The sequence below is a fragment of the Hypanus sabinus genome, chromosome X1, assembly GCF_030144855.1.
Source record: "Hypanus sabinus isolate sHypSab1 chromosome X1, sHypSab1.hap1, whole genome shotgun sequence".
NCBI lineage: Eukaryota > Metazoa > Chordata > Chondrichthyes > Myliobatiformes > Dasyatidae > Hypanus > Hypanus sabinus.
This window is the reverse complement of record NC_082738.1, coordinates 34,892,644-34,911,574: the sequence shown is the minus strand read 5'-3', so window position 1 is coordinate 34,911,574 and position 18,931 is coordinate 34,892,644.

Genomic DNA, 18,931 nt, shown 5'->3' with positions numbered 1-18,931 from the left:
AGGAAAATGGCACTTTGGCCTTTGTTGTAAAGGGTGGTTTAGAAGCAGGGAGATCTGTTGCAGTTGTACTGAGGGCAGTGGGGGAGGGCTTGGTGCACAGTTTTATTTATACTTATTTAGTGTAGTAGGCCTTTCGAGCCATGGAGCCCCAGCAGCCTGCCAACCCCTCTTAACCCTAACCAATTCGCCTAGCCAGTAGGTCTTTGGACTGTGCGAGGAAACCGAGCACCAGGGGAAAGTCCACGTGTCCGACGTCGCGCTAATCACTACGTCACCATGACTCCCTTGAAGGGCAGCTTTAGAGGCGATCCAAAGGAGATCCATTGGGTTAGTTCTTGGGACAAGAAGATTATCCTACCAAGAGAAGTTAAATAGTTTGGATTTAAGAAATTAGAGCAGAATTAGGCCATTCAGCCCATCGAGTTCATTCAATCATGACTGATTTTATTCAGCCCCATTCTCTTGCCATCTCTCCATGGCCACCTCCCTCCCCACACACACTTATACATCAAGAACCTATCAATTTCTAGCGTAAATACACTTAATGAATTGGCCTCCATAGCCGCCAGTGGCAATGAATTACACAGATTCACTGCCCTCCGGCTAAAGAAATTCCTCCTCACTTCTGTTTCAAAGGGATGTCCCTCTATTCTGAGGCTGTGCCCTCTGATCCTAGACGTCCTCTCCTCATCGGCTTTTCAATACCCGGGAGCTTTCGTTACAAGTATTTAAAAGGGAGGTGGATACAATTTTTAAAATACTAAGGAGTAGAGGGAAATAGAGGAATGGTACAGAAGAGGAGTTGTGGCCATGATCGCATTGATCGGCAGAGCAAACTTGGGAGGCATGAGTCAGAATCAGGTTTATTATCACTGACGCGTGTCATGAAATTTGTTACTTTGAAGCAGCAATACAATGCAATACATAAAAAACAATTACTATAAGAAATATATGAAAAGATAATTTAGTAGTTGAAAGAAGAGAGCAAACTAGCCAGGTATTGTTGATGGGTTCACAGCCCATTCAGAAATCAGATGGTAGAGGGGACGAAGCTGTTCCTAAAATGTGGAGTGTGTGTCTTCAGGCTCCTATACCTTCTCCCCAATGATAAAAATGAGAAGAGGGCATATTGGGTGTCCTGAATGATGGATGCTGCCTTCCTGAAGCATCAATTTTGAAGATATCTTCGAAATCGGGGAGGCTTGTGCCAATGATGGAACTGGTGAGTCCAGAACTCTCTGCAGTTTATTTATAGCGATCCCAATAGGATGTCCCATTTCTTGTGTTCTTGTTAGCGAAGATTGTGCAGCAGGGTTTTAGAACTCAAGCTAATGGAGCGTAGATATGTTGAAGATAGTTCCAACAACTTGGATGCATTGGAAGAAAGGGGGAGGGAGAACTGGGTGAGATCAGCGTATGCACTGAAAGTGACGGACGGGCCTTCACGGGAGCTGATGTCGAGGGGCTGCACGTAGATTAGAAGTAGGAGAATCAAGAGGTAATGAGTGGGAAGAAGCGTCGTTCCTGGGCATTCCCTGACTGGATGGAGAAGGGTGGACCCAGGGAAGTGCTGTCTCGCTCAGCTTCTGATCGAGTACAGCCACCGGAGAAGGAGGGTGCGGTCAACCATGTCAAAGGCCACAGACAAACTGACAGTGACAGATTACCTTTGTCACCATCACAGTGGATGTCAACAGTGCCTGACTGGAGGGGTTCTCCAGGTAGGGTGGGCACAAATTCAGGAGCAATATTTCAAATATTTTGGAGAGAAATGGTGGTGGTGGTGGGGGGTGGTTGAGTTGGAGGCATTAGGGGCTTATTTTGTTTCTGGGGGGAGGGTAACGGACACAAGACAGCAAGGCTTAAGGAATATAGTTAAAGTGACAAAAGTGACATGGAAACAGTCCCACTGTGAACGTCCCAGGGATAGAGGCATGATGGTTTGTTTTCTGAACTTGAAGTGATGATAACAGCAGATTTGCAGGGGTCAGTCAGTTTTTGAGGAGAGCAAACACTGGGGGGCATGAAGAGAAGTTGAGTGGTCATCAAGGAAGTATTTCCCAAAAACATGAAATCTTCCCGTCAGCTTCAACTCTTCAACCAGACCCGTTAATCGCCCACGCTGGATGGAATATAGACCTAGTCTCGGAGACAGCTGCAGCACCAACCACTCCACCCAGCTTCTGATTAATGAGACCGTCTCCATAAATGCTATCCGATTGTATTTTACATTCACTGTTCCTTGGACTGTGGTAACTCAAACAGCAATGATCGGGTGGCGTTTTCCCTGCGGATTGAGGTTGTACAGACTGCCATCTAGTGGCTATTGGTAGTAATTCAGCTAAGTGTTACCAAATCTGCAGGATTTGTTACTGATGGGTGTACCGGAAAAATATAAACTTCAAGAAGGATTTTACTGACCTCAAGTTGTCCCAAAATGCTTCATAGCCTACAAATAACACAGCATCTAGTAATGTTTTGGTGGTCAAGGGTTCAATGTTCAACATTTAAAGTTAGAAGTAAATTTATTATGCAAGTACATACAGTATGTACAACCCTGAGGCAAACACAAGGAAATCTGCAGATGCTGGAAATTCAAGCAACACACACAAAATGCTGGTGGATCGCAGCAGGTCTATAGATGCTGCCTGGCCTGCTGTGTTCCACCAGCATTTTGTGTGTGTTGCTTGTACAACCCTGAGATTCGTTTTCTTGAGGGTATTCATGATAAATACAAAGAAACACAATAGAATCAATGAAAAAACACACACAAAGATGGACAAACAACTAATGTACAAATACAAAGAAAAAAGTATAATAATAAATAAATAAAACTGAGAACATGAGTTGTAGAGTTCTTGAAGGTGAGTCCATCGGTTGTGTTCAGTGATCAGTTCAGTGTTGGGGTGTGTGAGGTTGCATGCCTTATCTTCCTCTACAGAATATCCCTGGCAGGCTCTTACTTGCAGCTGAGAGAGTTTAACATCTCATCAAAAAGATAAGACAATATTCCCTTAATTCTCAAATCTGGATTACATCGACTGTGTGCGTCAGGTATACATTCTGAATAAAGAGACCCTTATGGCCCTTTGAGCCACACCACCTAGAAACCCTCAATTTAATCATAGCCTGATCACGGGACAATGTACAATGACCAATTAACCACAAAATGGTACACCTTTGGACTGTGGGAGGAAACCGGAGCACCCAGAGGAAACCCATGCGGTCACGGGGAGAACGTCCAAACTCCTTACAGGAATTGAACCCGGATCGCTGCTACTGTAAAGCATTGTGCTACCATGCTGCTCCCATACACAGGGTGTATTGTACGGACACCACAAAGCCAAAGTTTTGACTGCCTGAGAAGTAGCTAACTCTGGTTTAGTTTGCAAACCCCTGTAGATTGTAGAGAACAACAAATTCTTTTTAACAAAGCACCTTTAGACCTTTCATGTAGAAGAATCCCAAAGCATTTCACAGAAGCACCATCTGTCAAGATTGCCAAATAGTTGCATAAGGAGATCGGTTGAATAACTCAGTCACAGAATAATATTTTGAGGATGTCATAAAGAAGGAGAGAGGGAGATATAGAAAAAATTAAGGCAGAGATTTCAGGCAGCTAGAGGTACAATTGCCAATGGTCAAAAAGTGAAAACTGAAGAACTAGAGAAATCACAAAGGTTGAGAGGGAAAACAGGGATAGGGAGAGGGTGATACCACAGGGGCATCTGAAATGGCAGGTTTGTAAGACTAGGAACCAGGGTGGATCAGTGAGCAAGGGGAGACGGGTGTGAGTTAGGACACGGGCTGCAGAGTGTTGGATGACCTAGAGTTCCAAGGGTCTGGCAAAGGCAGTTAGTTGGTCAGGAGGGCGGTCACACATCTAGTAGAAGCTAGTCATCAGAGATGGATGGCTGAGGGTTTCAGCATAGAGGTGAGACAGGGGTGGAGTAGGTGAGCCCAGTGTAGTGGGTGAATGGGTGGTCCCAACCGATTCTGGGTCAGGCATGTTTGCAGTCTAATGATGTTGGTTGTTTTTTTGCAGAAGAGAGGGAAGACTTGGGTAAGTGAAGTGCACAGTTCTGAGGGGGCCTGAGAGGGGTAGGATAATAGTGCAGCAAGGATGTAAGGAGTGCACAAAGATTCAGGGATTTGGAACGAAGGAAAGATCGGTCGAGCAATGTCAACAGAATAAAGAAAGGGAGAGGCCCTGGGTGGGGGTGGGGGGCGGGAGATGGATGAGATCAGATGACAAGTTCAACATTTCATCTGTAAAATGTATTTGGTAATGAATTTTTCATTTCATTACATGAGAGATGGCAGTGATTGACGTGGCATCATTCATAAAAGAGTCCCTGTGCTGCTACACATGCCATATATAATGAATGGCCAAATACGGGTTCAATGGAGCTTTAAGCCGTGATGGAGCTGCGTATGTAACTGTGCCATCTGTGGCCCTTATTAATCAATATTAACATCATTGTAAACTTTTGTTATGGATGTCAAGGATGTTTTTGTTCCTAGTACATTTAACAGAATATAAAGTAGTAACTGACAAATAAACCATTATCCATAGGGTCAGTGAGGACCAAAGTAAGCCTCATGATTTTACATTTCTTTTGTGATACTCGTTTTCTATCAGGTTTACATTGACACTACTTAATAAGAGGAGCACCAGAGATGCTGACCTCCTGAATGGAGTTTTACACATTCTCACTGTGGCCCCATAGCTTTCCTCCCGCATCACAAAGATGTGCCGGTCGGCGGGTTAATTACCCGCTGTGCATACTCCCTAGTGAGTAGGTGAGGAGGGGAATCTACAGGGAGTTGAGGAGATGTTGAGGGGTCTGCTCTGTACTGTATACCTCTATTCTACATTTGTAAATGGAGTGACTTATGGAACTTGCAAGCAATCTGGAATGTAAAAACAATGAGCAGAGTGGTAATGCAATGGTTAAATGATTGGATTGATAACTCAGAGACCTGGGTTGAAATCCCAGCACAGGATATGGTCTATATCTTCTCCCACCCCATCCCCTATAAAAATGCTATTCCCTTTTCTCAGTTCCCATGTCTCTGCCCAGGATGGGGCTTTACTTTCCAAGACATCAGAGATATCCTCATTTTTCTAAAAGCAGGGTTTCTCTTCCTCATCCACATCTCTTCCATTTCCCGGACATCTGTGCTCACCCCATCTTCCTGCTACCTTAACAGTGATAGAGATCTTTTACCTTCACCTACCACCTATGAGCCTCTGCATCTGAAACATCATCTTCCACAATCTTCTTCATCGGCATCCTCCACCAAATGCATCTTTACCTCCCCCCACCCCCCCACTTTCCACTTTCCACAGGGATCACTCCCTCTACAGTTCCCTTGTCCATTTGTCTCTCCCCACTAATCTCCCTCCTGGCACATATCCCCACAAGTGACAGAAATGCTACATCTGCCCATTCCCTTCCTCCCTCACCTCCATTCAGGGCTCCAAACAGTCCTTCCAGGTGAGGCAACACTTCACCTGTGAATCTGCTGGGGTCACCTATTGTATCTGGTGCTCCTAATGTGCCCGCTCCATCCACGAAAAGCAGAATTTCCCGACGGCCGAAGATTTCAATTCCAATTGCCATTCCCATTCCAACATGTCAGTTCATGGCCTGCTCTTCCATCACGATGAGACCACACTCAGGTTGGAGAAGCAACACCTTATATCTAGGTAGCCTCCAACCTGATGGCATGAACATCGATCTCTCCTTCTGGTTATTTCTTTTCTCTTAATTTTTGTTCCCCTCCCTCTCCCCTCTTCTTCTATTTCCCACTCTGGCCTCTTACACCTCCTCACCTTCCCCTGGTGCCCCCTCTTCCCTTTCTCCTATGATCCACTCTCCTCTCCTATCAAATTCCTTCCTCTCCAGTCCTTCAACTTTCCCACCTACCTGGCTTCACCTATCATCTTCCAACTTGTCCCCTTTGCCCTCCTTCCATCTCTTTATTCTGGCATCTTCCGCCTTCCTTTCCAGTGCTGAAGAGGGGTCTCGGCCCGAAAGGTCAACTGTTTATTCACCTTCATAGATGCTGCCTGACCTGCTGCGTTCCTCCAGCATTTTGTGTCTGTTGCAATTGTATCAGTGGAATTTAAATTCAATTAATCACCTGAGGTTTAAACAAAAGATCTTACTAATGGTCAACACAAAACTAACAAATCCCACTCAATTCACTAATGCTCCTAAGGAGAGGAAGTTGCCATCTTTACTTGTTCTATCCTTCAAGTGATTCCAGTCAGACCAATGTTAGCACAACACTATTACAGCTCCACAGTTCAGAGTTCAATTCCAGTGCCACTCTGTAAGGAGCCTCCGTACATTGTCCGCGTGGAATGCATTGGTTTTCTCCAGGGTGCTCCCGCTTCCTCCCACATTCCAAAGACCGTGACTTGTCATTGTAAGTTGTCCCTCCGTGATTAGGTTAGGGTTAATTGGGGGTTGCTGGGGTGGAGTGGTTCCGAGGGCCAAGTCCACGCTTTATCGTTAAATCAATAAATTAATTTTATTAATTAATTTTATTAATCAATAAATTAATTTAAAAATAAGTAGCCCTGTAGCCACTCAGTTCAAGGGAAATTAGGGCTTGGCAGAAATCTGAACACATTCAGAACTTAACAACTGTGGAAAGGACAATTTGATGTTTCTATTTAAGGTTCATCATAAGAACCAAATGTTAATACTGTAGATGTAATACTGCCATGATACACAAACTGATGATCTGATTGGTTGCAGCCTTACCTTTGAGACAGGAGCTGTCGATTTAGGATGTGCTCAGTGCATAATCTAGGCAGAGATTCCTGTGTATGGGGGTGTGTCACACTGTTGAAGGGGCAGTACTGAGGGAAAGAGGCTGTAACTCAGGCACTCTTTTTAAACATTGTCATTCCCAGAAAGGGAGCTTTCTGTTTCCCTTGAGGCCTTCAAATGATATACAATGAAAAGATTTCTGAGTCATCAGAAGATAGAGATGAAGAGGTTTGTTTGGTCTTGTTTCACCTGAGGACATCAAACCTCATGGAGGTTCCTTGGTTAACTCCCAGAACTTTTGGTGCTCCTATCCCTGCACATGGGAGACGCAGACAATGTGAAAGACTGGAAGTGACAGAGTACGGCTCGATCAAGCCTATGTTGGAAGAAGACTTTAGAAGTTTTTTGGTTTAGAAATAACATCCAGCAACTGTGTGACAGAATATAAAGAAAACGAATACAATTCATTTGGAACTTTATCAAAAATGAAAAAAAAAAGACATTTAGTGATAACTATTGGTCAAGACTGAAACTGTCACCAGAATCAGAATCAGGTTTAGTATCACTGGCATACATGATCAAGTTTGTTCTTTTGTGGTAGCAGTACATTGCAATACATAATAGTAAAAAAACTATAAATTAGAATAAGAAAGAAAGAAAGAAAATTATGTAAGAAGTGCCAAAAGAGAGGAATAAAATATTGAGGTAGTGTTCATGGGTTCATCATCCATTCAGAAATCTGATGGCGGAGGGGAAGAGGCTGTTTTTGAAATATTGTGTCTTCAGCTCCTGTACCTCCTCCCTGATGGTAGCTAGAAGAGAGCGTGTCACTCACTAGAAGAGGGCATGTCCTGGGTGATGGGGGTCCTTAATGATGGATGCCACCTTTTTGGGGCATCACCTTTTGAAGGTGTCCTCGATACTGGGAAGGCTAATGCCTATGTTGGAGTTGTCTGAGTGTACAATTTTCTGCAGCTTTTTCCGATCCTGTGCAGTGACCCCTCCATACCAGACGGTGATACAACCAGTTAGAATGCTTTCCATGGTACATCTATAAAAAATCTGTGAGAGTCTTTGGTGACATACCAAATCTACTCAAACTCCTAATGAAATACAGCTGCTGCCATGCCCTCTTCATAATTGCATCAATATGTTCGGCCCAGGATAGATCCTCAGAGATGTTGACACCCAGGAACTTGAAACTGCTCACCCTTTCCACTGCTGATCCCTCAATGACGACTGGTGTGTGTTCCCTCAACTTCCTGTTCCTGAAGTCCACAATCAATTCCTTGGTCTCACTGCTGTTGAGTGCAACACCACTCAACCAGCTGACCTATCTCACTCCTGTACACCTCCTCGTTACCATCTGAAATTCTGCCTACAATGGTTGTATCATCAGAAAATTTATAGATGGCGTTTGAGCTATGCCTAGCTACACTGTCACGGGTATAGAGCGAGTAGAGCAGTGGGGTAAGCACGCACCCTTGAGATGTGCCAGTGTTGAATGTCAGCGAGGAGGAAATGTTTCTTCCGATCTGCACAGACTGTGGTCTCCCGATGAGGAAGTCAAAGATCCAGTTGCAGAGGGAAAGTACAAAGGCCCAGGTTTTGGAATTTTTTGATTAGAACTGAGGACATACTTGTGTTGAATGCTGAGCTGTGATCAATAGCAGCCTGACATAGGTATTACTATCATCCAGGTGAGTGGAGAGCTGGTGAGATTGCATCTGTTATAGACTTATTGTAGCCATAGGCAAATTGCAGCAGGTCCAGATCCTTGCATGAGTCGATTCTAGCCATGACCAACCTCTCCAAGCATTCATCACAGTAGATGTGAGTGTAACTGGGTGATAGTCATTGAGGCAGCTCACCCTCCTCTTCTTGGGCACCGGTATGATTGTTGCCCTTTTGAAGCAGGTGGGAGACTCTGACTGCAGCAGTGAGAGATTGAAGATGTCCCTGAACACTCCCACCAGTTGGCTGGCACAGGTTTTCAGAGCCCCACCAGGTAGAACATCAGGACCAGACGTCTTGTGAGGATTCACCCTCTTGAAAGGTGTTCTGATGTCAGCCTCTAAGACAGAGATCACAGAGTCACCAGATGCTGCAGTGAATTGCATTGATGTAGTTTTATTCTCCCTTTCAAAGCATGCATGGAAGGCATTGAGCTCACCTGGGAGTGAAACATCACTGCTATTCATGATGTTAGGTTTCACCTTGTAGGAAGAAATCGCCTGCAAACCCTGCCAGAGCTGACGTGCACTTGATTCTGTCTCTAACTTCAATTGGAAATGTTTTCTCACCCTTAAGATAGCCTTCCATCGGTCGTACCTGGACTTCTTGTATAGTTCTGGATCACCAGTCTTGAATACCACAGATCTTTAAGTTACTGAGGACCTCACTTGGTCGGTGTGGTGAAAAAAGCACAACAGCACCTCTTTCACCCCAGACGGTTCAGGAAGTTTGGTATGGGCCCCCAAATCCTAAGAACTTTCTATAGGGGAACAATTGAGAGCATCCTGACTGGCTGCATCAGTACCTGGTGTGGAAACTTACCTCAATCGCAGGACTCTGCAGAGAGTGGTGTGGACAGCCCAGCGCATCTGTAGTTGTGAACTTCCCATGATTCGGGACATTTACAAAGACAGGTATGAAAAAAGAGCCTGTAGGATCATTGGCAACCCGAGTCACCCCAACCACAAACTGTTCCAACTGCTACCATCCGGGAAACGGTACCGCAGCATAAAAGCCAGGACCAACAGGCTCTGGGACAGCTTCTTCCACCAGGCCATCAGACTGATTAATTCATGCTGACACAACTGTATTTCTCTGTTATATTGACTGTCCTGTTGTACATAACATTTATTGTAAATTAGTATAAATTGCACATTGCACATTTAGACAGAGATTTAATGTAAAGATTTTTACTCCTCTTGGATATGAAGGATGTAAGTAATAAAGTCAATTCAATTCTAGCCCTCAGCAGACTACCAGTCTCCTGGTTCATCCACGACTCTTAGTTTGAGTCTGTTTGGTATATTTTTGAAGGCACACACTCATCCACACCAGGTTTTGATGAAATTGTGGCATATTCATTCAGATTCCAAGATGATCCCTGAATATTATCCAGTCCACCAATTCAAAGCAGTTCTGCGAGTGCCCTTGGCCTGAAGCAGAATACACACCACTACCAAGAAGATGGCAGAAAACTCCCTCAGCAGATAAAATGGACGACATTTGACCACTAGATGTGAGCAAAACTGAGACCGAACTGTCATGTCTGCGCACCACAATGAGTTAATCATAAACACCACACACAAAATGCTGGAGGAGCTCAGCAGGCCAGGCAGTATCTATGGAAACGAATAAACAGTCGACGTTTTGGATGATTGTTTACTCTTTTCCAGAGTTGCTGCTTGGCCTGCTGAGCTCCTGCAGCATTTTGTGTGTGTTGCTTGGATTTCCAGCATTTGCAGATTTTCTCATGTTTGAGTTAATCATAAAGCATACTTCACCTCCTCCACCTTTGAAAGACTGAGCTCCGTTCACCATTGCAGAGAATGGTGAAGACATCGGGCTGCAGTATTGTGGCCGAAATGGCGGGTGTGAGCCACGTTTCCATGAAGTAAAGTACACAGCATTTCCCAATGTCTCTTTGGTACAGCTATCTTGTTCCGAAGTCTTCATTTTTATTTTCCAGAGTCTGTACATTTGCCAGCAGGATAGTCAGGAGTGGGGTTCTAAGGCGTCTGCATTTCAATTGTACTTGTAAACTGGCTCAGCTTCCGACCTTCTATTTTCTTAAAGGGGAACTGCACTCATGAACCAAGTCTGCTGTCTGGGGTCAGAAAATTTTGCTAGATTTGAGTATCGATAGATTTTTTGAATGTCTTAAAATGACGTTGCTTACTGGTAATGTCTAGATTTCAGCTTTCATAGTCCCAAACGAGAATACTTGACAATTCCTATTGGAGTGTATGCAAGGGTTGTCACTTATTGAAATCTTTAAATGGCACCTGTAGTAATGGGCTGCAGTTGCCACAGCCTCCTTGGTGCTGATCTGCCTGATTTATTTCTTTTTGAAACCTGTAGTAGCCATTTACAACTGAGTCACTTGAAAGTAAATTTATTATCAAAGTATGTATATATCATGACATATTACCCTGAGGTTCATTTTCTCACGGGCATTCACAGTAGAATGAAGAAATACAAACTTTGCTGTGCTGTGCTGTGTTTCATCTAAACCACCATCGGGTCATCAGTTCAGTGTTGAGGTGAGTGAAGTTATCCATGTTGGTTTTAGGAGCCTCATGTTTGAGGAGTAATAACTGTTCCTGAACCTGGTGGTGAGGGACCTAAAGCTCCTGTCCCTCCTTCCTGATGGCAGCAGCAAGAAGAGAACATGGCCTGGATGGTGGGGATTCATGATGATGGATGCTGCTTTCTGTGGCAGCATTTCTTGTAGATGTGCTTAACAGTGGGGAAGGCTTTTCCTGTAATGGACTGACCCGTATCCATACATTTTGTAAGCTTTTCCATTCTTGGGTGTTAGTGCTTCCATAGGAGACCGAGATGCAAGCAGTCAGAATACTCTCCACTGTGCATCTATGGATGTTTGACAAGGGGAAAGACATGGAGTACTGGAGACTGACAGAGAAAAGGGCATTGTCAGCCTTCTTTGCCTGAATGGCAGAGCAATGTTTACAACACTTGGGTTTGACCTCAAGATCCACCCATGAGCTTATCCAGTATTGTAACCTGTGACAGTATATGCTGTCTGTAGCTTTCTATCCCCAAGTCTAACACCTCTGGCCACCATCCCTCTGGTATGGTAAATCTTGATCTATGCACATGGAGGAGAATGCTATGTGTTGGGCAGTCCAATTAGCTCTTTAGAAGTTCAAGAAAACAATGATTATGGAGAAAAACTGAGAGACCTTTGAGCCAGGTATCCTTCTGGGTGACTGATCATCCCAATCACATGTAGTTCTGATGGTTAGGAGGCAGCAGTGATTTCCAGGAAAGCCATTTCCACTTGGCTTTCCTTCTGGAACATGGTGGTAATATTTTAAGAGACACTTTTCAACGAGTCAGTCATTTTTCCATCTATTTAATCATTTCAGTGAAGGAATGGGCCTACCATCTGGAGTTGTTCAGATGTAGTTCTCTTGTCAAGAATGCAGAAATAGTTCTGGAATATACAGAGACAGGACAGGCATTTCATTATTATTATTACACAATTACTTGTTCCAGGTTGGTTCCTAAAAGGCCTTTTGCTGGCTTTCCTCTGTGCATAACTCTATTGCTGCATTGTGCTGGCACTCCAAGCATAGGCCACTTGATATCCTGCCTCTCGGTCCTTGATTCAGACATTCTTGAGCTGCTTTTATTGCCTTCTGTAAAGCTGGACTGGGGCAGACCTGGGACCAGGTACTGCAGTGTATTGCAGCCAAGGCTTCTCGAACAGCATCTCCCAGACCCAAAGTTCAAAGTAAATTTATTATCAAAGTACATATATGTCATTATATACTGCCTTGAGATTCATTTTCTTGCAGGCATTCTCAGTGGAACAAAGAAATACAACTGAATCAAAGAAAAACTACACACAAAGACCAACAACAACCAATGTGTAAAAGAAGTCAACCTGCCCAAATACAAAAAAAAACTAATAATAATAATACTAGCTATAGCTATAAAATGTGATACCCTTTCACTTGAGAAATAGAGAGATGTCTACCGAACAGAGTGGTATGGCCGCTGCCTGTGGATCATCAGGGCATGTCTAGAGCTAGTGCTGGGCATGACAGTAAGTGAACCTCGTGTGATGCACTGCTGAGTAGGCGGGCAGGTACCGAGATACCCAAAAAAGATACTGCCAGCACTCAAAGTAGCCCACCAACACAGGCGGTGACTGCTGCAGGACTTTCTTAGGGAAGCAGTCCGCTTACAACTGAGACCACTCAAGCAGTTAAGAGAAGAAAGTCATGCATGTAAATTATAAGTAAACACATTTATAATGCCTATATATTATGGAGTAACGGAACTTAAGACTGACATGACAGGATACAGGGACAGTTTGTAGCACACTATCCCTTCATGCATGTAAAGGCACAATGAATAGCAGATTAATGTAGCGTGATAGTAAAAAATAACTTCATCCCTATAGACATCTAAGCCAAATAAAACATGAAGTTGTACAAGAGCTAGAAAAATACCACCCTAAAGACCCGAACAATGCCATTCAAAAAATAGTTAAGATGCCCCCTCCCCTCCCCAAAGTGCTGATGAAAATAGAATTTCTTCAACAACCTACTGGTAATAGCAACAACACAGATTTGGATGCTGATGACTAGGCTGAGCTTACAGACAAAATTATCCTAACGTTTAACATTACACTAACAGATTACATGGGCACTGAACCAGCAAAAAATCAGTACATACCAAAGCAAAACACATCATCAAAATTTGCAAAAATTGTTAATCCTTTCAACAATATTATATTACCACAATATTTAGGAAAACTTGAAACATTTGAAGAACTACACACAATTGTGCAGCAATAACAGCATGCAGTGTGATGGCTCCAATATAGAGGCATTCATTAATAGAAACCCAAAACTAAGTAATGAACTGAGAACACCAAAATGGCAGAAGAGATTGAAACAAAATTGAAACATTCAGAGTAGAAATAGCCTGCCTAATGGAGTATAAAACAGATAACCTGAGAAAAGCTAAGGAAATACCAAAGGGATATAAGGTCTACACAAGATACGATCAACCTAACAAAAGCATTGTAGAATTTATAGATACCCTAAAACAAAAGCTTGGTGCATACAAAGCCAGACTAAATAGATACATGAAATGCGCCCGATAAAAAAACCCAGAATTATCAGTTCAGAAACAATGAAAAAGGTTGATACAGGACATTGAAACTAAATTTGACGCACCAAAATGTCACCAACTCCAGCACAGAATTACCAACAAACACAGAGATAATGAACTTTTGGTTTAATATCTGGTCAAACAGGGCAATGCACAATCAAGAAGCAAGCCGGACTACGGAGGATAAAGAATGCACTCACAGGATTGAAGAAATGCAAACGCCTGAAGTTATATTGGATTTGCTAAAAGTACTTAGAAACACACCCACAACTGGATAAGTACTGGTAGTGATAATATTCATAATTATTGGGATAAAAATTAACTTGCCTTCATCCGTATCTATTAATACACATCAACAATTTCCTCTTACAAATCCTGAAAAAGCGTCTGAATTTTTGACAGAAGGTAAAACATATCTCTAACCTAAAGGCAAAATCACAACTGATACATCAAAAATTCATCCTGTTACTTGTTTGCAAACTGTATTTAAAATTGTAACAACATGCATCTCACAAAATCAGCACTCACTTAGATAACCACAGTATACTCACAGAAGAGCAGAAAAGATGCCGTAATGGTATGAAAGGATGTAAAGAGATTGCAAATGTCACTCCAGTCTTTAAGAAAGGAAGGAGGCAGAAGGAAGGAATTATAGACCAGTTAGCCTGTCCTCAGTGGTTGGAAAGATGTAGGAGTCAATTGTTAAGGATGAGGTGATGGAGTACTTGGTGATACAGGACAAGATAGTACAAAGTCAACATGGTTTCCTTCAGGGAAAATCCTGCCTGATGAACCTGTTGGAATTCTTTGAGGTAATTACAAGTAGGGTAGATAAAGGGGATGCAGTGGATGTTGTATACTTGGACTTTCAGAAGGCCTTTGACAAGGTGCCACACATGAGGCTGCTTACCAAGTTAAGAGCCCATGCTATTACAGGAATGTTACAAACATGGTTAGAGCATTGGCTGTTTGGTAGGAGACAGCAAGTGAGAATAAGAGGATCCCTTTCTGGTTGGCTATCAGGGAATAGTAGTGTTTCACAGAGGTCAGTGTTGGGACCACTTCTTTTTATGCTGTATATAAATGATTTAGATGATGGAATAGATGGATTTATTGCCAAGTTTGCAGATGATATGAAGATTGGTGGAGGGGCAGGTAGTGTTGAGGAAACAGGTAGGATGCAGAAGGACTTAGACTAATTAGGAGAATGGGCAAGAAAGTGGCAAATGAAATACAATGTTGAAAAATACATGGTCATGCACTTTGATAGTAGAAATAAATGTGTGGACTATTTTCTAAACAGGAAGAAAATCCAGAAATCTGAGATGCAGAGGGACTTGGGAGTCCTTGTGCAGAACACCCTAAAGGTTAACTTGCAGGTTGAGTCAGTGGTGAGGAAGGCAAATGCCATGTTAGCATTCATTTCAAGAGGACGAGAATATAAGAACAAGGATGTGATGCTGAAGCTTTATAAGGCACTGGTGAGGCCTCAGCTTGAGTATCGTGAACAGTTTTGGGCCGCTCATCTTAGAAAAGATGTGCTGGCATTAGAGAGGGACCAGAGGAGGCTCACAAGGATGATTCCAGGAATGAAAGGGTTATCATATGAGGAATGTTTGATGGCCCTGTGTCTGTACTCACTGGAATTCAGAAGGATGATGGGGGATCTCATTGAAACCTTTCAAATGTTGAAAGGCCTAGACAGAGTAGATGTGGAAAGAATGTTTCCCATGGTGGGAGAGTCTAGGACAAGAGGGCACAGCCTCAGTATAGAGGGGCGCCCTTTCAAAACAGAGATGTGGAGAAATTTTTTTAGTCAAAGAGTGGTGAATTTATGGAATTTGTTGCCACGTGCAGCTGTGGAGGCCAGGCCATTGGGCGTATTTAAGGCAGATTGATAGGTTCTTGATTGGACATGGCATCAAAGATTACGGGGAGAAGGCTGGGAACTGGGATTGAGGAGGAGATAGAAAAAAGAGGGTCAGCCATGATTGAATGGTGAAGCAGGCTTGATGGCCTGATGCCTAATTGTGCTCCTATGACTTATGGTCTTATGGTCTAAAGAACAAATGATAATAGATTCTGCAATCCTAAATCAAGCCCAATGGAAAATCAGAAATCTTTCATGTTGTTATATCGATTACCAAAATGCATTTGATTCTGTCCCACACTGATGGCTAATAGAAGCTCTTAATATATAAACTACACCCAATACCTGTGAAATTCTATCAACAGCTGATGAAACTTTGGAGTACTATAATCACAAAAAATTACTAAAAATACTAACAACCAAAAAATAACTCTTACCAGAATAAACTGAGGCACTTTTCAGAGTGACTCTCTAAGCCCACTATGGTTTGTCGAGCTTTAAACCGACTATCTACTTTACTGAATTGGACAAAAACTGGGTATCAATTCAGGAACAATGAAATGAATTATACCTTGACACTCATTCTATACATGGATGATTTGAAATTATATACTCCTTTATCAATAAAGCTAAAACAATTAATTCCAAATAGTAGAACTACAAATGTTTGTATTTTCTAAAGATATAAACATGAACTTTGGACTAGATAAATGCTGAACATTAAACGTAAGGAAGGTGCAATAGAGTTAGTAGAATATAAAATAGAGCAGCAGGATGCAATACAAGCAATGGATGAATATGAACCATATCTGGGATATCTACAAGCAAAGAAAATAGATCACAAATCACAAATGACAAATTTTAGAAAACATTTTTTACACTTGAATGCGATTGATTAACACTACCTAGGATAGAAGGAGGAAGAGGAATAACAGATATAAAAATTTACATAACAGCTAAAACTTCTAAGGATGTATTTTCATCAATGAAAGCAGGATTCAGCACTCAATGCAATTCTGATAAGAAGCACACCACTAAACTTCAATGAAAGCACAACCCAGAAAAATGAAGACATTATCACTATGGAAGCGTTAACCAATGGAAGAGCACGATCCTCCATTAATGATCAAAAATACATAATAAAAGACCAACAAATTCAAGACAATAAATGTAGAAAATGCCAAGAGAAACCAGAAACAATCCAACACATTACAGGATCCTTCAGCAGCTTAACTCAATCTGATTACTTACACAGGCAGAATCTTGCTTTAAAATACAAATTCATAAAAGAAACCATACATTACTATAAGTACAAGCCTAATCCTGTCAGAGTCCTATAAATTATATTACTGTGTGTCCAATCCATTATTACGGATAGGACAATCCATAATAACCGTCTGGATATAATTTAACAGGATAAACAAGCAAGAACAGCTTATTTAATAGATATAACCATTCCAAATACACATAGTACACACAAATCAATAAGTAAAAAACACCAGAAATATGCTGAATTAAAAGAGGAAATTGAAAGACTATGGTACATGAACAAGGTATATATTGTTCCAATAGTAATATATACAACTGGTATCACCCCCAAAGGTACTACACAATAGCATTAAATACACAGCAATATCTATGTAAATCTTCAGATTACAATACTAAACATGATTAGAATAGTCCAAAAGTTCCTAGCAATTGAGAAGTGAGCATGCTTGGTTCTGCCTGTACTTCAGGTTTTAACCAGCTCGAGCTGAGAGAAAAAAAAAAGTGAATAAATAATTCTGAGAACATGAGCCCTTGAAAGTGAGTTCATAGGTTGTGGAATCAGCTCAGAGTTGAAGTGAGTGAAGTTATGCACGCTGGTTAGGGAGCCTGATGGTTGAACTGTTTTTTAACTTGGTGATGTGGGACCCAAGACTCCTCTCCCTCCAGCTTGGTGGTAGTAGTGAGAAGAGAGCGTGGCCTGGATGGTGAGGGATCCTTCAGAATGGATGCTGCTTTCTTATGGCGGCACTCACAACCTCCGCTGCTGAGAAGCAGGACATCATGGTGAGGAGGGCTGCAGCGGAATCGAATCGAGTTGATGAGCAGGTCAGGGGCTCAAAGTTATTTAAGCATTGGGATATAGGTGACTGCTCTCATCTTTCCTGCTCTAATGAGGTGATTAAAGCATCTAGGACCAAGTAAGTTGTTCCTTAGAGCAGGCAAATATCAGAGGGCCAAAAGGTGGGGGGGGGGGGGGAGAGTGATGGGTGTGAGATAAAGCATAAATTGTAGAGGAGGGGAGGGTGGGGTACATGAAAAGAGAAGGGAAATGAGATTGCTCTGCTGGTTAACAACATAGACCTAGACCCAATGGGCAACCTCCTGTGCTGTGAGAGAAAACAGGGCACTGAATCCAGGAAGGGGCACCACATCTGCTGTGGATGCTGACAGTCATCTCCAACTACTGTATGTGGTCCCCATGTCACCTGTTCCTCTGGTCAGCTGGCGAGTGTGATGGCCCCATGGGTCCTTACAACCACAGTATGACATCAAGCCACATGTCACTGAAGCAAGGGGCATCACCATCAGGTTCTCTCATTCTGTTTGTCGCCGACCCCCCCACCCCCACTTGCAACATGCCTTTAAATAGTGCAACTGAAATTCAGTCCTGTATGGTTTTAACATACAGTGAGTCCCTCCAAACTGGCAGATGATGGGATCAAAGGTCCATAAGGGCAGGAGGCATAAGGGCCAGTGACCCCCAAGGTACATGAGTTGGCAGCATCTGTCTGTGTGTGTGAGTGAGTAAGTGAGTGAGTGAGAGTGGGTGGGCAGGTGGGAGGGAGGAAAGGCTTGTTTTTGCTTTTGTTGTTGCTGCCTGCATTGCTCTGCTGAACGTTGTGGGAATATTATGTGTGGTGTCACTTGTGGGCTGCCCCCAGCACACCCTTAGGTTGTGTTGGTTGTAAATGTAAAAGGTGCCTTCTACTCTGTCTTTCAACGTGCATGTAATAAATGCATCTGATTCCGAATTTCACCTAAGTGGTCAGGCAATGATAAATTAATGCTATGGCTGTGTTGAGAAATGTGCCAATAAACAGGAAGCAAAAAAAGATTGGGCTTCTCGGCATTGAAGTTAAAACTCGGACCCGAATGTGGGTCAGTCAGCGTGTTGGATTGGAAACTTGTGGGGCTGAGCTTGGAGTGGGAGTGGGAGCAAGGCAAACCAACTTCACACATAGCCTGGATTCTGTCCACCTTGAAAGTAATCGGCATAGTCTAACAGTGCTGCTGAGTTAGTGCTAGTCGTTTTGCAAGCCTGGTTTCACACCACTACTCCCTTACCTCTCTCGGACCACAAGCATCTGATGTGAAATGAGCCTGGTTGCTGTGATTCACATGA